Here is a 21,171-nt window from a genome sequence, read left to right as displayed (position 1 = left end):
TGTGTGTGTGTGTAACATATATATTTAAAATTGACAAAATTAAAATAAAAAATGAAAATACACCAATGTAGTGGAATATTTGAACAGAACTCTCTCAATTAGTGATAGATCAAATGGAGATAAATCAGTACAAATAAGGAAGATTTGAAGGGAAGAACAGCTTTGCTTTCCCACAGGATTTCTCAAATTTCCCTCATGGCTTAGTACCAGACCCAGTGAATGAAAATCTCCAAGAGAGAGACTCAGAAAGCTGTATTGTAAAAAATTGCCTCAGGGGTACCTGGGTGTGTCAGTCAGTTGAGCGTTTGACTCTTGATTTTGGCTCAGGTCATGATCCCAGGGTTGTGGGATCGAGCCCCACATCAGGCTCTGAGTTGAACGTGGAGACTGTTTAGGATTCTCTCTCTCTCTCTCTCTCTCTCTCTCTCTCTCTCTCTCTCCCTCTGCCTGTCTTCCCTATTCTCTCTCAAAACTAAAAAAGAAAATAAAATGAAAAAATTACTTGCCTTAGATGATTCTTATCTTACAGGAGGTTTGGTAAACACTGATCTAATGAATATATAGAAATTCCTGAACCTAGTTCTTTTCACATTACAAGGAATATTTACCCAGATATGAAACATTAACCATGACAATACTTTGGCCATATAGTGAGTTAGAGTAAATTCCAGAGAATTGATTTCACATAAATTCCATCTCTGACTACAATTAAACAAAAATGAAATGAAAATTAAATTTTACATTCATCCACACACATGAGGAACAAAACAAAAGTAATTTTGGAATTTAAAAATATGTTTTTAATAACTCATGGCTTAAAGAAAAGGAAAAAAATTGGAAATTCAAAAATACTTAGTATTGCACAATAAAGAAACACTGTAACTCAAAATTTTGGAAATGTTGGTGAGTGGTTTGTAGTGGGGAATTTTTAGATTGAAAGGCTGTCTTGGGAAAGAAGAAGAGAGTCTAAAAATTAATGAGCTAAGCATCACTCTTAAAAAGTTGGTAAAGAACAGTAGAATAAACCCAAAGAGAGTCAAAGAAGAAAAAAAAGGCAGAAAGAAGTAGAAAACAAAAATGAGAGGATCATCAAAGCTAAAAATTGGTTATTGAAGAGACCCAAAATATTGACAACTCTCTGAAAGTTTCAAGAAAATAAGACAGGAGTTTCAAAGAAACACTTTAAAATGAAAAATTACAGATACCAAAGAGATAAAAAAAATGCTCTAATGCCAAAAGTTTTGAAATCTTTGAAGAAACAGATATCTTCCTAGAAAAATGTTTATCAAAATTGACCCATGACAAAATAGAACATGTGAGTAGCTTTCTAACTATTAGTCATTAAACAAATATATATATATTTGAATTCCCAGAAGATGCCATGCACAGATGGTTTTAGAGATGAATATTCAAGGGACATAACTCCAACTATGGCACAGAAACAGAGAGAACATTTCACAATTCATTTTATGAGGCTAAATAACATTGATGACCAAAGCAAATACGGACAATCTGAGAAAAGACATTTACATGCCAGTCTTACTTATGAAAATAAATCCACTGATTTTTTTCAGTAATAAGTTATTTTTTTATAATTTTATTTTACTAGTGTTATCATGTAATTATTTTATTAATGGAATAATATAATTCCAGTTACATTATTAGTGTCTACAAGCTGGGCACAATTACATATTTCTGGTGAACTGAAAGTTTGATCATTAGGTAGTGAACTTCTTTATTTCTATTAATGCCTTTTGTCTTAAATTATATTTATGTATTATAAATTAGCTTTATGAGCTTTCTTTCAATTAGCATTTTTAAGATACATTTTTTTCTATCCTTTCCAAATTTTCTGTGTTTTCTGTGGCTTTTAGTTATGGTTCTTATAAACAGCATCTACCTGCATTTTTTTTAATCCAATTAGATAAGGTATGTATTTTAACAGGAGAGGAATCAGTCTATTTACATGTATTTTGGTTAATCTCTATCAACAGTTTGGGCTCTCTCTTTGTCCTACTTTTTATTTTTTCCCTCTTTTCTTCTTTCTTGTCTTCTTTTAAAATTAAAAGACTTTTATTTTCATTTGTGTATTTTCCCCTCTACTGGTTTGGATGTTCCTCACTCTATTTTATTCTTCGTAAAAACCCTTGAAATTTTACCATGCTTCCATAACAAGACTTAATTTAGCATATATTTACTCTTCTCCTGAATAGCTCCAGCTCCCATGAATGTTTAATTCCACACACAACATACACTACCTTTTAGGTTTCATGCTATTTTGTTCTTTATAGTTCTTTGCTACTTTTGATGATTTTTATTCTCCAAGTTGAACATAGTTGTTTTTGCTTTGTTCAGTAGTTTTTTTAGATTTATTCTCATCTTTTAGCATTTTCTTGATTCACCCGTCCTTGTATCTGAGCCTTCTTTCTGGGAAATACTGGATTTTTAAAATCCATCCTTTAGATTTTTCTTGGCTGAGAATCTCTTGGTGGTAAGTTATCAGTTTTTATTTTTCTAAAAATGTCTTTCTTTCATGCTCCTTTTTGAGTGTTTTAAGTGTTTTGTCTTGCTACTAATTCCCCTGTCTTCCACCTTCCATTTTTGCTCTTGAGAAGGAAAACCATTAGATTAATGATTTCTCCCTTTTAGCCAGCCTATCTTGTCTTGCTGGCTGCTTTTACAATCTTTAATTTTCTCTTTGGGTTTCCCTGGGTAGGTTTTGATATGGGGTTTCTTCTAATTGTCCCTTTTTGAATTCATTAGATTTATTCAATCTTAAGATAGATGTGTTTTCAATTCTGGAAAATATTCCAATTTTTACTTATTTAAAATACTTTCTCTTCATCTTCCTTTTTTTATTCTCTCCTTTTGTCCCAGTAGGATATATTTTAGGCATTTATCCACCATGTTTCAACTTCTTCATACTTTCTCTGTCTCTCCCCAAAAATATTTGGGAATATGTTTAGGCTCTGTCATCTAGTCTGTGATTTTTCTTTTCAGCTACGTCTGATTCACTATAATAATCCATCAAGTGTTATAATTTCAATGATTTTATATTTCATCTTGAAAAGTTTTATTTGATTTTCTTAAATATGACTATTTTAAAAAATAATCTCTTGCTCCTGATGGTTTTAATTCTCTATTATATGTCTCAAGCATATTAAATATGCTGCTTTTATGTGTTTGCCCAATAATTTAAATATGTGAAGTCTAAAAATATCTAGTCCTTTTAAAAACATTTTTAATGTTTATTTTTGAGAGACAGAGAGGGAGGAGAGAGACAGAGTGTGAGTGGGGGAGGGGCAGAGAGAGGGGAGACACAGAATCTGAAGCAGATTCCAGGGTCTGAGCTGTCAGCACAGAGCCTCACATGGTACTTGAACCCTCGAACTGTGAGCTGATGACCTGAGCCTAAGTCAGGTGCTTAACTGACTGAGCTACCCAGGCACCTCCTCAATGGCTTTAACAACCGAGATTTATCCAGGTGCCCCTAAAAATTTCTAGTTCTGATGGGGTTTTGTTGTTTTTTTTTTTTTAATTTTTAATGTTTCCTATTTATTTTTGAGAGAGAGACACACATGTACACACATACATGGTGTGCAAATAGTGGAGGAGCAGAAAGAGAGAGAGACACACAGAATTCGAAGCAGGCTCCAGGCACAGACCTCAACACAGGGCTCAAACCCACAAGCAGCAAAATCATGACCTGAGCTGAAGTCATACGCTTAACCTACTGAGCCTCCCAGGCGCCCCTTGTTTTGTGATTCTTAGTCATGGTGCTATTACCTGGTATGTTTTAGAACTTTGTTTTCCATTATGTGTTATAGTTATTGGAATATTATATATGGGAGTACTCTGAAGTTTGGATAGAGGAAGCATTCTGAAAGAATGCTTCTGCTTCTGCTAGGCACACAGAGACACAGCATACTCTGGTACACTTTGTAATGACCATTAAATTCAGGTTGTAGAGGACAAAGTGTGTGGTATCAGGCCCCAATCTCTATCAAGTGCTGGCCCTTGGCTATGGATCATCAGGGGAGATACGCTGCGCCTTTCTCCAAAGCCAAGACTGATGAGTCCTTATGGACAGGTTTTATTTGTGGTTTTTCCTTTCCACCTCACTCTTTCCTGGAAGATATAGTCCTTCTTGGGTCTCTGCCCTGTACTGTGAGCCTCCAACTTGACCCCAGCATGCACACATATAAGGCCTCGCCCTGGTTCCCTGTGTGACCATTAATCTGGAGGTCCAGCCATCTTCTGCTCCTCCTGCGGGCTGCATGGCCTTAAGGTTTTATCACCTCTCATCTTACGGTCTTCCTTAACATCCCTGCCTCAGAGGATTTTTCTTACTTTCTTGCAAATTCATCTAAGACTTGTGAAGGATGTTTACACAATATTTTATGCAGCATATCAGTGTTTGGCAGGTTTTCAAGATCTCTAGTCCATCCTAATGTTGAAAATAGAAGCTCCGGTACATTTCCTTAATGGTACCTAAAGGAGGTCTTTCAAGTCTGGACTTGATAAATATAAGATTGATTAAGAATTATAAAGAGTTTTCTAAATGTTTAGCTTAAATGTAGGTATATATACAAATAAGTTTTAAAATGTGAAGATAAAGCTAGGGAGTAATCCTGCAGTGCTGTGTTAGTGGTAACTCCTTGCCCACGGGAGGCTGAAAGAATCTGTAGTTGTCATGATGACTCTGTAGCACCTACTGAGTTCTCCTTTTTAATAACGCTGATCTACACCAGTGGGTAGCTTAGTCTGAAGACTTGCAGTCCTTCTGTGTCTCTAATGGGTCTGATTTCAGCCCCCAGTGATTAGAGATCAAAGCGCTAGCTAGTCTGTTCTTTGTGTTACTTCACACATCATGCATGTGCTCAAAGTGAACTAATTTGCAGCTGCCTCGTGCTCATGGTTCACTTAATTTGAAATGCTTTCTATAATTTATAGTGATAAGTCATCTGAGGGCTTCTTGAATTTTGTTAGGAAAGAAACATAAACCATGATCTGGCCCTGGGACAACATAATAAGGATACTATGGGTAAGTTTGGGTTAAAAGCCCAAGGACATTTGCTCTATGTATACTTCTTTTTCTGTCTGAAAAATCAGGCATCTGTATTAGTTAGGATACAGGTTAGGTGCTGTGATGAGAAGACCTCTGGGTAGTGTCAGCCAGAAGTCAAGGTTCTATTCCGAAGGGAGAATGGGTACTGGGAACAACTAAGTCTCTGTGGAGGGCAATAACATGAGTTTACGCTAGATGCATAGGTTGTGGACAGACCATGAAGAATCCAAACTTAAGTACTTTAGCCTTAGCCTGATATGTAAGGGGAAACCATGGGGAAGTTTAAGTAATGCAACAGAATCTTCACATCGTGTGAAAATATAAAGTACAACTGCCGTTCAGAGAAGCCAGGGAGAAGAGCAATATGAAGAACAATTTGAAACTATCAGAACTACATTCCAGTTAGTGTTTACTACTCACATATTTAGTCTTTCTACAATGTATGTATCATTTCTGTATTAAAACAGGCTTGTTTTGGGGGCACCTGGGTGGTTCAGTCGGTTGAATGTCCAACTTCAGCTGAGGTGGTGATCTCATGGCTCATGAGTTTGAGCCCACATATGGCTCTGTGCTGACAGCTCAAAGCCTGGAGCCTGCTTCAGATTCTGTAACTACTGCTCTCTTCCTGCCCCTCCCCTGCTTGCTGTTTGTCTCTCTCTCTCAAAAATAAACATGAAGAAACATTTTTTAAATAAAAAAACAAAACAGGGTTATTTTTAATATAAACATATAAATCACTAAAACTTTTAGTATGGGAAATATCTATTTTTAGAGCATTTAGTGAGTGCGAATAAAAAGCCATTGGTGACATACTTTGGTTTCCATTATCTGTCTGTTGAAATCCCTTAAAAGGGAATACCTCACATTTACCACAGAATGATAGCTTACATTCAATTTAATACTCATCTTTATTCTTAATATTCCCTTGGGTCATTTCTCAAACAATAAATTTAGTTAATTGGGTTGACACAGGAAATTAGGAGTAATTTCAAATGCACATTCCTCTTTGCGAATAGGCAAATTGTTATTCATTAGCCCTTCAATTCCCTAGAAGAAGACTTTGACCTAAGCACAAGTGTTGTTATTGAAAACTTTAAAAGAAAGTCAAAATTGTGAGTTTCTCCTAACAACAATTTTTGGTATTTTTATACAGGCTTTTTACAAAAAGATTTTAAAGGATTTCACTGGTATTTTGACAAAGCGTCACTTCACTTATTTAATGACAAGGAAATTAAGATGTAGGTTGGATGTATATAACATTCAACATGACTCAGTTAGCTATTTTCCTGTCGGCTTTGATTTTGTTTTTAATAAATATTAGCCCATTAGTGACATAGCAGTCACTAGATTTTGTCATTGATTAACTGAAATAATAAGATCAAATTACGTGGCTTGATTTCCATGCGGACCAAACTGGCTGGGCACAATTCCACTTGCTGGAAAGGGAATGATCATCTGGTCATGTTCTTCTATAATAATTGGCATAACTTTCTGAAGGGTTCATACCCAACCAATCTGATTTCTTGCTACAACTGATGAGCCATAGAGCCTGTAAATAATTTAATTCCATTCCTTCGACATTCGGATCTAGCCAACTGTTTCTCAAACTGTGAGGTTGTGAACACTCAGCATTCTTCTCTTATTTAACATCTGATTTCTTTCCACTCTATTTCCATGTCAGCACATTATTCTTTATCTTTTATTTCCAGGTATTGTGCTCTTGCCTTCTTCCAAACAGAATTCAATTTTGAAAAGGAAAAAAACAGACAAACCATAATTTGAGTTGAGAACCTGTCTATTAGGAAAGAAGGATCCATTGCACTGTCAACAATAAGAAAATTTAAACCGTTTGCGTTTTGTTGTTTAGTGATATGAAGCAATACACCAAGAATGTTAGAAGATCCATTTAAGGACTGAAACATTTTTAAAAATTGAATCAAAGTAGATGCAAAGCTAACTAAAGGGTTTACACTGAAGCTTATAAGTTCCTTAAAAAGATTGTAAATGGAGACTTTATGAGGATGAATGCTTGCTTTTATTCTCTGAAAAGACGATGAATTTAGCTCACCATGAATTCATGCCTCTAGTGCTACCTAGGCTGTCTCTGGTACCTGGCCATCCTTTCAGGCCTGTCTTGGAGACCATTTGTGCTCACTAGCAATAAGAGCTCTTCCAGATCTTTTCTGGTCTCAAGCCTGCCTCCCACCTTCCTCTCCATTGACATCCCTGCTGGCCTTTCTGACCAGATGAAAGCCATCAGCTCTGAACTCTTCCTGTCCTGCTTCTTCTGACTGCATCTGTCTGCCCTTCTATGCTCTTGAAGGGTGGTGGGATCCCAGCACAGCCCTACATGAGGCCCTGAATAACCTCTGCTTTAAATCATAGGCTGTAGCTCAAGCAACAGTGCACCAAGGTAAATGGGCTGTTCATCCCACTCTGACTTTATGGCTAGTTTTACTAATTGACCTTCTGCTCTGTTCTTTTGATCCATAATGGACATTGTCTTAGTGATAATTTGTCCTCCCTACTAGCCTCAATTACTAAAATTCTGTCTAAATCACCATCCCATTGCTAAAACTTTGTCATTTGCTTCTAGATGCCCCAGTGCTAGAAGAACATTGCCATTTAGCACCTTCCTCAGATTCTCCACTCATGTTCTCTAGATACCTGAACTCCAAAATTCTCTCCCTTGCTACATCCCTGATAGTGGCCATGTGCTCGACCATCACCTTTTTCTTATCACCATAAGCTGGGTACTATGCTTTACTGTCCTCTGTAGACTTCCCTACTCTACTTGTACTTAATTTTGACCCCACAATCCTGCCATATCCTGATCATTATATCCAATCTCCATCTCTTGATTTGGCCAAGTATCACCAAGGCGATTAGCTCTGTTATGAAACATTGCATTTTATAAGCTTATTCTTTTTCCTTGTCTTTTTCTTTGTCAAAGCACTTTCACATCTTTCCAAGGAGAACTCTTAGAATCCTTGAAACCTGTCCTTTTAGTCCTCTCCAGTTCTACCTTTTTTTAGTTTATCCATGATTTTGATCTCTCAGTTATTTACTCTCACTCATACTTTTTCTGTGCAATCTCTCAACTGTGCCTTCAAATGTGCATGGTTTCTCAGGGTTGAGAGAAAATAATGTCTCTTGATCCTCTCGCTAGCACTTGACTACTGCCTGTTTTCTCCTTCCTTACAAAAATAAGCTTTTGGGGAAAAATGGTCTACAGTAGCTACCAGTTGATTCTGTGTTTTTATTTTATAAATGTTTTTATCTTTTTTAGTTTGTTTTTCGTTTTTAAAATCTATTTTTGAGAGAGACAGAGAGACAGAGCATGAGCATGGGAGGGGCAAAGAGACAGAGACACAGAATCTGAAGCAAGCTCCAGGCTCTGAGCCATAAGCACAGAGCCCGATGCAAGGCTTGAACTCAAAACTGCTAGATCATGACCTTAGCCCAAGTCAGATGCTTAACTGACTGAGCCACCCAGGTGCCCCTACAATAGATTCTTTAAATCTTAGATTGTGGTCTAGTCCTCTTTCCTATCCACATTGCTGAAGTGTTTGGTGTCCTAATCAATAAATTTGGTGATATATTATCAGTTCTCATTATTTTTTTTAACTCTCTGCAACAGTAACTGCCAACATTTGTTGAGTAGTTGTGTGCTAAACAACATTCAAGTTTAATGAACATCTGCAGAGTATTTTTCTCCTACATTGTCAACTTTCACCATCTTAGGAATAAATGAATATTTTTAATGTGAAATTCTTCATGAAAATGGGTCCAATAAGTGATTAAAATTTGGCCTTAGCTTCTGCTCTGTGCTTTTCCTTGTATGCTATTCTGTACATTGGGGATCCAGTTCTGTGGCACTTAGGAAGGGTTTCCTGCTTGACATCACATACTCATTTGCAAATGTCATTTTTCTAATAATCAGTGTAGAGCAGTTAAAGGCACCATTATAAACCACAGCAAGATATGAACAGACCTTTGTATGTCCTAATTACAGAGGCCCCTGTTACATGTGAAGCTTGGAGTCTCACTTATGATAGGCTTTTCTTCTTTCTAGTGTAAAATGAAAATGTACTTAGCCAGAAGGTTTTCTTTTCAGGACTTCATGTATTATTGATGTTTAATAAAAACATAATAAAAAATAATCTTATCAACAAATGCATCCTTATACTGAATTGCTCGTATCTCCCTAGAATTTCATATTTCTCTTGCTTTACCAACAACACCCTTCCCCCCTCCACACACATGCATGCACACACACAGAGAAATGAAACATCCTAAACATTTTGTATAGAAACAGCTAGAGGATAAAAGATCTAAAGATATATTTTCAGGTGGAAAAAAACCTGCATATTCTAAACCTAATACCTGCCTAAGCTCCCTTTATGCAAAGTAGCATAACTTCAAGGTCATTGTGCTTTACCTATAAATGACTGCATTTCTGTTTGGATTTTTTCCCCCTTATAATTTTAAGATATTTCTCTGTGATACCATATGAAAGTAGGGGGAAAGTATTAGTTGATGATTCTGCTTCACATCCTTGGAAGAATAAGAGACAAAGTAAATAACCAAATAAGTTATGAATTAAGAGAGAATCTACATGAGAAACCCTGTATGTCACTCCAAGGCCTTGTTTGTGCTCAGATCAAACCATTTCCTGCTCAGCTCTGTGTCACAGATATGGAGGCAGCAAAGGCTCCTGTGTCTGCTGCTGACAGATGTGCTTGGGCAATGGCACGCACTGGCAGGAGGCTGAGAGCAAGAGGAAGGAAGAAGCCAGACTATTTCCACCCCCTCGCTCTGCTGAGTACAGGTTGGATAGATACCACTTTCATCTCATGGTTCCAGTTCCCACTGGACAGGCTCCAACGGCCCCAGCGTCCTGTGGACAGCCAGCCCCTGGGCTCTGCTCACACTGAGGCCTCCTTTGTCACTTCAGCCCTGGGGTGAGAGTGGCTCTCTGAGATTAACTCCTGGGTTGCCTCGTGCTCTCTTTTGGTCTTATCTTCTTTGTAAACAATTCCCTATATTTAATTTTATCTGTTCTAAACACTCAAGTTGGTTTCCGTCTTCCTGGTTGGATCACAACAGACACATCCTGGTTATTTAGAAAAACCCAAAGAATCCAATGACTCCCTGTTTCTTCCAGATGTATTTTTTTATGGATAGAGGGGGGAAAAATCTAAGTGTACCACTTAAAAGAATGCCAACAATATTTGTTAAATCTTTTGAATTTGGAATTAAAATTATCTTCAAACATTTCCACTTTTTCATTCATGGTTTAGTGTTTCTGTATTTCTGTCTCTTAACACCAACTCCATAATGGAAATTTTATACCAGTATTTGTACTGTTCTTCAGGAGGTACAAAAGTTGACATTGCATTTTTCCAGTGTTTCAATTCACCGTCACACTTTCACTCATGGACATCTCATTTTTGGTTCAAGCTTCCCTTTCTCATTTTGCGAACATGTCTTCTTTTCCTAAGTCAGCCTCAAAGCAAAACTGTGTTTGGACTACCTCAGGCTTTGTTTAATTTATTCAAGCCAGGGAACATTTTTGATTCAATAAGTGAACCATTACTGTTAAGTGCTCAACAATATTTATATGGTGCCCACAGTCTACAACCTTGCAATACATATTATGGGCAGATAAACATGAAGGAGAACATGGGGCCCCTCCCTGATGGCTGGGGAGAGAAATGCCATTTGGCCTTCAAGGGACAAGGATAAAGAAAGACATGAGTAGTAACTATTGAAGAAAATGTAGTCCCATGGACATATGTACACTTAGATGTTGTATGGGGACATTCCATCCTGAGATGAGTATGTAAACAGACTACATTATAACCAGGTAAGAATGACGAAGAAATACTTTATGAGAAATGTAAGCCATGAGCAGAAAAAAGGGACCAGGCAGCTTTAAAGGAGATGGAGGAGTAAAATGGCATTTCCAGGTAAGGAAGAACCAAGCATAAGAGTCTTAAGTTACAAGAACAAAAAGGCAAATGGACTCACTAGCAAGGAGCAAGGAGGAAAGAATCAATCAGGGAGACAGGAAGAAAGAGATAATTGGTACAGAGTTCTGAACAAAAGCAAGGAAGAAATTTGATTTGGAAGACAAGAGGATTCCGAAGGTGAAGATAAATAACTTTCTTCTAGCCTTATCTAATTTAGGTACATTTAGACCAGGAAACATTAATATGTTTAGGGCTTTGGGGAAATGTTCCTAATATTTGAGAATAGAATAGAAACCTTTGTATTGAAGCCTCATTATATTGAGGCTGCTTGGATCCTTGGAGGTTAAGTGATTTGTACAAGTTCAAATGGCCTCCATAAAGGCTGAAAGCTAGCTCTCCAGAGTGAAGACCCATGTTTCTCTTGCCATGTCATTTTTTTTGGTTTGCTTTTTTTGTTGTTTGTTTTTTGTTTTACAAAGTACTGCTTGGTGCGACTAGCAGACAAAATATTGGACTGTATAGATAACTGCTTCAATCTAAAATGCCATATTTTCAAACAGAGGGTTACCAGAGAGGGGGTAGGTGAGGGTGGGTGAAATAGATGATGGGGATTAAGGAGTGTATTTGTTGTGATGAGCACTTGGTTAAAATAAAAACTTTTAAAAAGGGCATATTTTTTGGTTTGTCTTTGTGACAAAGTCCTTCAGTTTCTTTCCCTCTGTCCCAAGACCCTTCACTTTAATGTTGGTCTCATACATCCACCCTCTACCCTGGTAATCGAAAATCTTTGTATAACACAGATTTGGTGTGATACCCCTGTGTTTAAAATCCATGAATGCTTCTCCATTACCTGGAGGACAGGTCCATTCCGTAGTATAGCGTACAGGTAGGGTTGCCAGATTTAGCAAATAAAACCTCAGGACTTGCAGTTACATTTGAATTTTAAACAACAGAATTTTGTTTTTGTTTTTGTTTTTTTTTAAACAACAGAAACTATAACTATGTTCTATCCAATATTTGGGACATTCTTATACTTCAAAATTATTTGTTTTTTTCTTTAAAATTTAAATTTAACTGGGCTTCCTGTATTTTATCTATCAATTGTATAAATGGGGCCTGACTCCATATTCCTTAGGCTCTTCTTACACTATGCCCACCCCACCCCCAGTGCCAACATTTCAGTCCTCTCCAGAACCCCCAGGTATTAGCTGCCACCTCACATTCTGCTCTTTGCCTGAACTAGAGTTCCTGTACTTGAATCCAGACCTGGAGGACTACAGAACTCCTGGTGGGAGAAATCTAATCACGTCTAACCTGCCATTGCTCTTGGAAACCTTGACTCCTGCCAGTGGGGCAGAGTGCTGGCTATAGGGTGCAGCTATGCTGTTGGGGGCCCACAGGGGGTGTTCCAGGGCTGATCCTTTCAGTATGAAAGGGTTCTTCTTATTTCCAAGTAACCAAGGCTTGCTTGTTCCTAAAATAAGCTCCCTTACAGCTTTATGAGCCCATGACTTGGAGACTCCTTCCAAGAGTCTGGTCCTTCCTGAGGCTGCTCATCCCCTCTCCAGACTGGTAGTTCCTACCGTGACTCCTTCCTGGTTAATACGGCTCATCCCTAGATACTTTCAGCCACGTGGTTACAGGTGTCCAGCTTCTCTCCACACCAGACAGCGCTCTCCAACAAAGCTGCTTCCATAAATTATGCCTCAATTGATGTTTGTGATAAACTGATTTCCTTTACTGTATAATAGTGTCTATGTTGTAATCCTAGGAAAACTGACCCTTGGATAATCTACTTTTGAACTAAAAATCTGCATATTGTATTGAAATTCTTTGAACTTAGACATGTAAACTCAAAACTGAGAATCAAGTATACTTTCTATCATGGTATGAGGACTATGAATAATGATCTTAAGTTACTATCTGTGACAATATGTTGACCTAGAATTGAAAACAATCCCCTCATCCAAGGAAGAGATCATTCTTGACATCAAAGGTACTAACCAGGCCTGACCCTGCTTAGCTTCTGAGATCAGACGAGATCGGGCGCGTTCAGGGTGGTATGGCCGTAGACGGGAGTGTTTCTCTACTCTTAGAGACGGCTTATAAAAGATGATGAGAGTCTGAGTCTCTAGCAGGATTTATCTGGATAGGTAAGAATATATTACCGAGTTTTTATGAATGTACCACTTGAAGGACTGGGAATTGCAAAAAAAAAAAATCTGAATGTGTACTTCGATCCTTCCTTCTTCGGGCAAGAACTGCACAGCAACCATGATAACCTTTTTTCCCTTTACATGGAAGTCTCCACAGAAAAGCATCATAAAAGCCTTCCTTTTTGACTTTAGAAAGTATTTCAACATCAAAATAATGATCAAGAGGCTGAGGCAGTTGTGGCCCTGGTGAAGCTGCTCTCTCCTGAAGCAGAGGCACGGAGGAGAATGTGAACAGGAGCAGATTAAAGCAGGTAGGCCAGGCTGGGGGCGGAGGAGAAGGTAGCACACTGCAGGCAGTACGAGGTGTATTATCTTAAGCCCTGTCTGCGAGCCAGCACTGGGTAGCTCTGTAAAAAATTACATTCTGTAGAAGTACTTTGGAGCTTCCACGATGAAATATAGCTGCCTATTGATTCACATCCTTGAGATTTAAACCTTCTAGGTTTATAAATGAAATAATAATAATAATAATAATATAAAACAAATATGTGTAAGGACAACCATAGCAGTCAGACTAATTGGCACTGGTATTATATAAAACTCCTTAGAGAAATCTAGATTTAATGTTAAAATAAAAGGGAAACCTCATTTTGGGAAAAGGAGGACAACAGACTCATGAAAATGTTCCTCGTGCCCTTTTAACATTTTCTTGCTGATTCTGTACATGAAATAATTGAATACATTTCTTGGAGTCTATCAAACTGCTTTCCACAACTTGCAAAACTTAAGGGATATTATTCGATTAAAAACAAGCAAACCTGTACTCATTCTGTCAAGCAGCTGTGATGTGCCATGTTCAGAAAATAGGCTGTGCTCATTTTCGTTGATTTATTTCAAAACTTCTCTCAGTCGAAGGATCCTTGGGGGTTTAATAACTTCATGCTATAGACGATAGCAGATCTATTAGGCGGAATTGGTGAAATAGAGCCATTAACATATAAAGTCAATGCCTTATTGAGAATACATTTTAAAGTTGGTGACAGGACCTAAAAATCATCATTTAATACCATTATTTTCAAAAGCATTTTCACTTGACATGGATGCCTTAGTGATTTAGTGCCATGACTATAAAATGTCAGGAAGATTTATTGATATGAAGCAGATCAATTGATATTAGAAAATAGGAACAAGAACTAGAACATCCCTTTTCTGACTGAAAATATTCACCTATTCTAAGCAGAAAGGATTGAAGTAATATTTAATCAGCATCCTCAATATTAACATTAGAATTCTTTTTTCTTAAATTATAATCTAAAGTAAATAGCAATTGTATCTACAAGCCATGAGAGAGAATAAAAGCTGTTATATCCATGGACAGCAAAAGTTTTCAGTTTCATCCATGTCAAGTAATAGTTCTATCAATTACCATGTAAAGAATAGATTTCTCAGTGAATCCTGGATCCTTTTAGAGAAATAAATACCAGTTTATTGAACCGTATCAAATACAGTCAAAGTGAATCCCTCCTGCCATGTTAATGTTACTTCCATGGAAACAAAGCTTACAAAAATAGCTAATATTCTGTTGTGCTTAAGAAATTTAGCTGACGTGTTGCTCCAGAACAATGACTGTAATTGGCTATGGGAGTTATGAGTGGGTTTAATACTACTCCTGAGCAAGAGTGATGAATATGGTGGTAGAGGTAATCTCATAGAGCACAGAGAGCACAGAGGGCGTCACCTAGCTCAGGCAATCCAGGATGATTTCACAAGGTGTCTTGGAGAACAAGTAGGAGTTAGCTGAAGAATGAAAGAAGAGCTTTCCAGGCAGAGGATATAAAGAGGGATAAGAAACAGTAGGGAAAGAAGAACCAGGTTTTAGGCATCATTGATTGCCCCACTTAGAAATTTTGCCTGGAAGGCAGGGAGGGTCTGTAGAGTACCTTAGTTACTTTTACATTCCTAGCATCTATTTTCTATGAAGGTAATTGCACCTCAACTTTCTTTGGCGAACCATACCAATTACTTACAGTATCTGAGCATTTAATTCTAGACCAGGAACATACTGAAGAGACTTGCCAGACAGTATGTATGTAAAGAATGAACAATACACAGTACTTGCCTTCAAAGAGCACATCGTCTAGTAGCAGATATGAGAGATATAACTACAGTGAAATTATATTATAGTGAAAAATGTCATTATAGACATATGTACAAGATATTATAGAAATACGAAGAAGAATCTGAAAATGAAACCATCTAACTGGAAGGGGCTTAAGAGGACAAGGAAAGGCTTCCAGGAAAATCTGAAACATGAGCCATGTCCAAAGGACAAATTAGAGGGATGGTTGAAGGGGGTGGGGGCAGGGTGCAGATAGGATGAAATCCCTGTGAGTTCCCTTCCCCTCTAATGTTTAATGTGTTTTAGTATGGATGGAATAAGGGGTTGGTGTGAGGATATGGATAACACTGTGTGTGTACTAGAGGTGTTTGTAGAGCTTTATTCCTTGGGGGTCAAGGAACAATATACAATAAACATCTGGCATCAAATGTAGGTCTTGACTCCAAATCTTAAGGGAATGTTTATCATGACAGTAGAGTAGGGTATGACAAAGCTCAGAGGGGGAAAAGTTGTGGAGGTTCACTGCAGTAGAAAATTCTATGTACTGTGTTGCCAGCACAGGGCAAGCAATTATTGAAATAATTCCCCTTTCCTACTCTCTGCATCCACAAAGTGATCCACTGTCTTGAAGAAACTGAAAAAGGCAAAGTATTCAGATGTTGAATAATTCATTTGGCCTATTTTGCTTAGTATATTTACACATTGCTTTTGCTTGGCTATCCAAGGGGCAATGTGGATTGGACCAATTTACACCATTGATTTGAGTTGACTTTTTGGTGGCTGACAGTCTGAGTTCCCTTGATTTTCTTCTTTTAAGTTTCTCATCCTAACAACTATTATTTCTATGTTCTGAGGCTTTCCAACAAATCTAATATGAGAGGTTCAGAATCCCACAAAATGGAATGCAGGTTTTCAGACAATAATGCTTCTTCAAGAACCCGGAAGAAATCTTTCATGCATTAAAGGTGAAGGTAGAAGAGGCAGTCCATGGTGGATTTGCGGGTTTAGAAGTAGGAGCCAAAATTAAAGGACCTCCAGGGCCAGGTGTGGGAGATGCACTTTACTTATAGTAGATATGACTTTTCCTCATGTTTTATTCTTGAATCTTTGGTTTGAAATGCAAATGTCATCTCAGTATCAAGAAAGAGACATCTAGAAAATGTTTAAAATCACTTTTATGCCCAGAGATGTTTAAATTCTTCCCACAATTTATGTTTATTGATGGGGGCTCATATTTTTAAGGAATTGGCTGCCTCAGTCTCCTGTCTCCAGGAGAAGCCCACACACATGAAGGATTTTGTGAGCTCAACGGATTGTACTAAGGATTTAGGGTAGGGGGTAAAAATCACAGGAACAGTTTAGATAGCACAGAGAACAGGCTTTTGCCCTTCTGTTGGCTTTATTCTCTCTCTCCATTTCTCCCTTCTCTGGCTTCCTTCGTTGGAACCACATAAAATTGTCCCTTTGTCTAACGTATAGCACTTTAGCATTCCATTTTTGAAGAGTTCATGCTCTTCCACAAGCATTTTCTACCAAATGCAGTGTTCTAAGAAGAATTTGGTGACAATGTTTTTCTCCTTATGATAGGAGTTGTATTTACTTTCCAGGTAACTTTCTTTCCCATACTCAGGGTTTATTATTTCATATCTTTCCCTAACCCCTCACTTTTCTCATATTTCCATTTGGAAAAACAGAAGCCAACACCAGAAAGGCTCCCTTATCTTTCAATGACAAGTTTTACAAGTTTAGCTGTGTTGCCATTGATCTTTTCTTTCTTCTTGTTATGATTAGGAAGTTTCGGTTTGCTCACAAAAGCCAAAAGTTTATCATGTTCTCTGCATGCCTCCTCCTTTGCTTTCTTAAGCTTTTTATGTTTATTCTTTTCTTCAGCATCACTGATTTCTCTTGGTCAGCTGGATCTTTTTCATCATTTATATACGTTTTTTATATCTCCCATTTTATTTTTATTTTTTAACCTCATTTATTTATTTTGAGAGAGAGAAAGAGCACACAGGCAGGAGAGTGGCGGGGGGAGAGGCGGAGAAAGGGGGAAAAAGAGAGAGAGAGAAAGAGAGGGAGGGAGGGAGAGAGAGAGAGAGAGAGAGAGAGAGAGAGAATACCAAGTAGGCTCCACACCATCAGTACAAAGCCCAATATGGGGCTCAAACCCACTAACTATGAGATCATGACCTGAACTGAAGTCAAGAGCTCAGTGCTCAACTAACCAAGCCACCCAGGCACCCATGGGATCTCCCATTAAAAAATTTTTTATTAATGTTTGTTTATTTTTGAGAGAGAGACAGAGGACAAGTAGGGGAGGGGCAGAGAAACATGGAGACAGAATCCGAAGCAGGCTCCAGCCTTACAGCCATCAGCACAGAGTCTGACACAGGACTTGAACACACAGATGTGAGATCATGACCTGACCCAAAGTCAGATGCTTAACTGGTTGAGTTACCCAGGCACGCCTAGTATCTCTGATGTTAAACAAAATTGTAAGCTAACTTATGTCCTTCTCTGCCACTGCAGTTCATTATTCCTTTTTACAGAAAGAAATTTGTAAAAGCCTTATTTATGCTGTCTCCATTCCCCATTTTCAAGTAACTCTTCCACTCATTACAACCCACGTTTCCCCTTTATCCTACCACTAAAAAAATGAGTCAAAGGCATCAATTATCTCCATGTTGTAAAATCCAGTGGACACTTTTCTCTCCTTTTCTTCTTTGACTTACTTAGCAGCATCTGACAAGTTGACCACCTCCTTCTTTCTGGACACATGTCTTATCTTGGTCTGACTCCGTGTTCGTCTGACTACTGCTTAGCACTCATCTTTCTCTTTTTAAGCCCCCTTGACTGACTCCTTCTCCTCTGTCCATCCTTTAAAAAAAATAAAAAGATTCTGAGGGCTTCGTATAAGCCCTTTTTCTACTCCCTTTCCATATAATATCACCCAATTCTGTGTCTATGAATACTAAGGATTCCCAACTTCTTTCTTCCATCTCCAAATTCCCCTTTCTGCTCCAGGCTCAAATAGCAAAATGCTTATTTGATACTGTCAGTTAGGTATCTTTCAGAAAACCTGACTAGTATGTTTAAAAAGAGAAATTTTATTTTCCCCCTAAAATTGATCCCATCTCATACAAATTGAATGGTATCACCTTCTCAGCTGCCTGAAGACAGAAACCTATGATTCATTCCTGATTAGTCTGTCTCTCATTCTCCACAAAATTTCTCTTAGTACATTTTATTAATTTTACCTCTAACACAAATGAAAATCTACCTATTATCCATCTTTACTGCCACCCAATCCAAGCCAGGTGAAATCTCACAAAATCCTAATTAGTCTCTTTCTTCTCATCACTTTTCAGTTTATTTTTAGTAGCCACAGTGATCTTTTAAATACAAATTTGATTAGGCAATGGCTCCCTATTTTTCTCAAAGCTTGGTCTTGGCCTATAAGTCTCTACATTACTACTTTGTTTGCAAGTGAAACTTAATTGCCATTCAGTATGATCCAGCCTCATGGTAGCCCTTTCTTACCTTCTTAAGTACACTAATTTTCTCCAGTCTTATGGCCCTTGCACATGCTGGTTCTTCCACTTGAAATATTCATTTCATGGTTCATTACATTTTTGTTTTCTTTTCCTTCGGATCATCTGAATGGTATCTCCTAGTCATCTTAGGCTCCCATTCCCATTCACTACCACTGCCTTCTCTTCGATTTCCCTACAATTTCTAGTTGGGTTACTGACTTGTCTTTCCCATGAGACTATTGGTTTGCAGAGCCTTTAAAATTGGATGGCTAGGAGCACCTGGGTGGCTCAGTCAGTTAAGTGTCTGCTCAGCTCAAGTCATGATCTTGTGGTTAGTAAGTTCCAGCCCCGCATCAGGCTCTGTACTGACAGCTCCGAGCTTGGAGCCTGCCTCAGATGTCTCCCTGTCCCTCTGCCCCTCCCCCCACCCACACTCTATCTCTCTCTCAAAAATAAATAAACATTAAAATAAAAATTTAAAAAATTGGATGGCTAGTTCCCACTCAAGATATTTTGGTTTCAGTAATCTGTAGTCAAGATTTTTAATAACTCCCTTGGTGATTTTAATGGGCAGCCAAGATTGAGAACCACTACTCTGGACCTCAGTCAACAGCATCAGTATCAACTGCAAACTTGTTAGAAATGCAAATCCATAGGCTCTACCATGAATTTACCAAATTAGAATCTGTCCAGATGATTCTGATGCATGCTAAAGTTTAAGAACTGCTATTCTAGAATAAAATCCACAGTGTTATTCCTTGGTGAGTGTCTTTGGCCCAGGAGGCATAATACACATTTGAATCAACAAATGAATAATCAATCATAATCATAATCAATCAATAAATAACTTACATAATAAATGATATAAGGTCTGACTGGCTTTCTCTTGCAGAGTTGAATGCAGATGATTTGATACCAACATACTTTCCTCTACTAGGACCTAAGGATAAATTTATTCTGTTCGCCCTCACTAAGAAAGAATGCTGTATTAGAGAGAGAAGAGCAGCAAATAGTGTGATTTTCTGAACTGCTGCCCCAGCAATTTCCTTTCTCAGCCTCATCTATATTGTTCCAGAAACTATAACACTGGGTGTTTTGACAAGTGTGCTATTTTCACTTCTATGACTTCCACCTCCAATTTCAAGGTGGTAAAGTGGAGAGGCTATTTATTAGATTTCATTGGTAACACATTAGCACACACATTTATTTTCCTTTCATTGCCCAGTGAGTGGGTCACTAATGGCCTGCCCGATCAAATTAGGAGACGCCTGCCTTTTCCTGGATGAGCTTCCCTGTACTGCATGTGAACAGCCTTCTGTTAGAAGCCCAGTGTTGCTATCATCTGCACCTCCTCCCTGGCACCATCTGGAAACCTCACCATTCTCAGAATGTAAGGTGCATCTGCTTCATTCTTAGACATTTTATCATGCTGAGAATGCTGAGGCACTGGGAGGACTGTCATGATTGTCTTGCTGGAGAAAGAAAGAAAAAAAGATTATCTACTCTAATTCAAGTATGAAGTTGAAATATAAGCTGGAGAAAAACAATGATATTAGTTCAAGCTGCTCAGAGTGAATTATATCTCCCCTTGGATTGTGTCCCTAACAAATAAACCAAAAGCCACTACTGAAGGTGGACGCTAATTCTGTAGCTCAGGCTTATTTCTGGCATTATTCTCTATAATGCATCACTCTCCCAGACCCTAGGGAGAAATAATGCTAGAGCTCTATATTGGCCAAAAGGGCTGTGCCGGCAGCCCCCTCCACTGCCAGGGGTGCCCTGGAGAGCTCTCCTGCACCTCACAGGGACCTCGTTGGTGCATGTTTCAGTGACTTTCCCATAGCAGCAGCAGTGGCAGCGGCTCTGAAGGACACTGTAAGGACTTGCTCAACAAAGATGCCCTCCCTTCCCCCCACTAGTCTTTGGTGGCTGAAATTCTTAGCTGTCATCACTCTTTAAAAGGCAAGAGTATGGTACTGTTTGGGAAAATTTATTCCTGTCTCCTTCTCTGCTTTCTTAGTTTCCATTTTTTTTATTTAAAAAATTTTAGGTATATTTGTTTTTTAATGTTTTATTTATTTTTGAGAGAGGGAGAGAGAGAGAGAGAGAGAGAGAGAGAGACAGAGAGACAGAGAGACAGAGACAGAGAGAGGATCCAAAGCAGGCATCTGCACTGACAACAGAGAACCTGATGTGGAGCTCATACTCAGGAACCTTGAGATCATGATCTGAGCTGAAGTAGGATGCTCAGCTGACTGAGACAGCCAGGTGCCCCAGTTTCCACCTTTTTTTAAGGTGATAGGATTAGGATGATAGGCAT

General features: G+C 38.3%; 1 long non-coding RNA gene across 3 annotated transcripts in view; it reads right to left on the bottom strand.

Moving 5' to 3' along the window:
• LOC115279931 overlaps window positions 1-21,171 on the bottom strand; it is a 94,921-nt gene that overhangs the window by 18,393 nt on the left and 55,357 nt on the right. For 2 of the 3 annotated variants that reach the window (XR_003903590.1, XR_003903587.1), the window contains one exon: window positions 13,893-14,159. This is a non-coding gene — a long non-coding RNA (uncharacterized LOC115279931). Of the gene's footprint in view, window positions 1-13,892; window positions 14,160-21,171 lie in introns of those variants that run through there. The other variant, XR_003903588.1, reaches the window with a different exon arrangement.

This window comes from Suricata suricatta, chromosome 2 (genome assembly GCF_006229205.1).
Source record: "Suricata suricatta isolate VVHF042 chromosome 2, meerkat_22Aug2017_6uvM2_HiC, whole genome shotgun sequence".
NCBI classification, from domain to species: domain Eukaryota; kingdom Metazoa; phylum Chordata; class Mammalia; order Carnivora; family Herpestidae; genus Suricata; species Suricata suricatta.
Note: the sequence above shows the minus strand (reverse complement) of the source record. Positions and strands in the feature narration are given on the sequence as shown.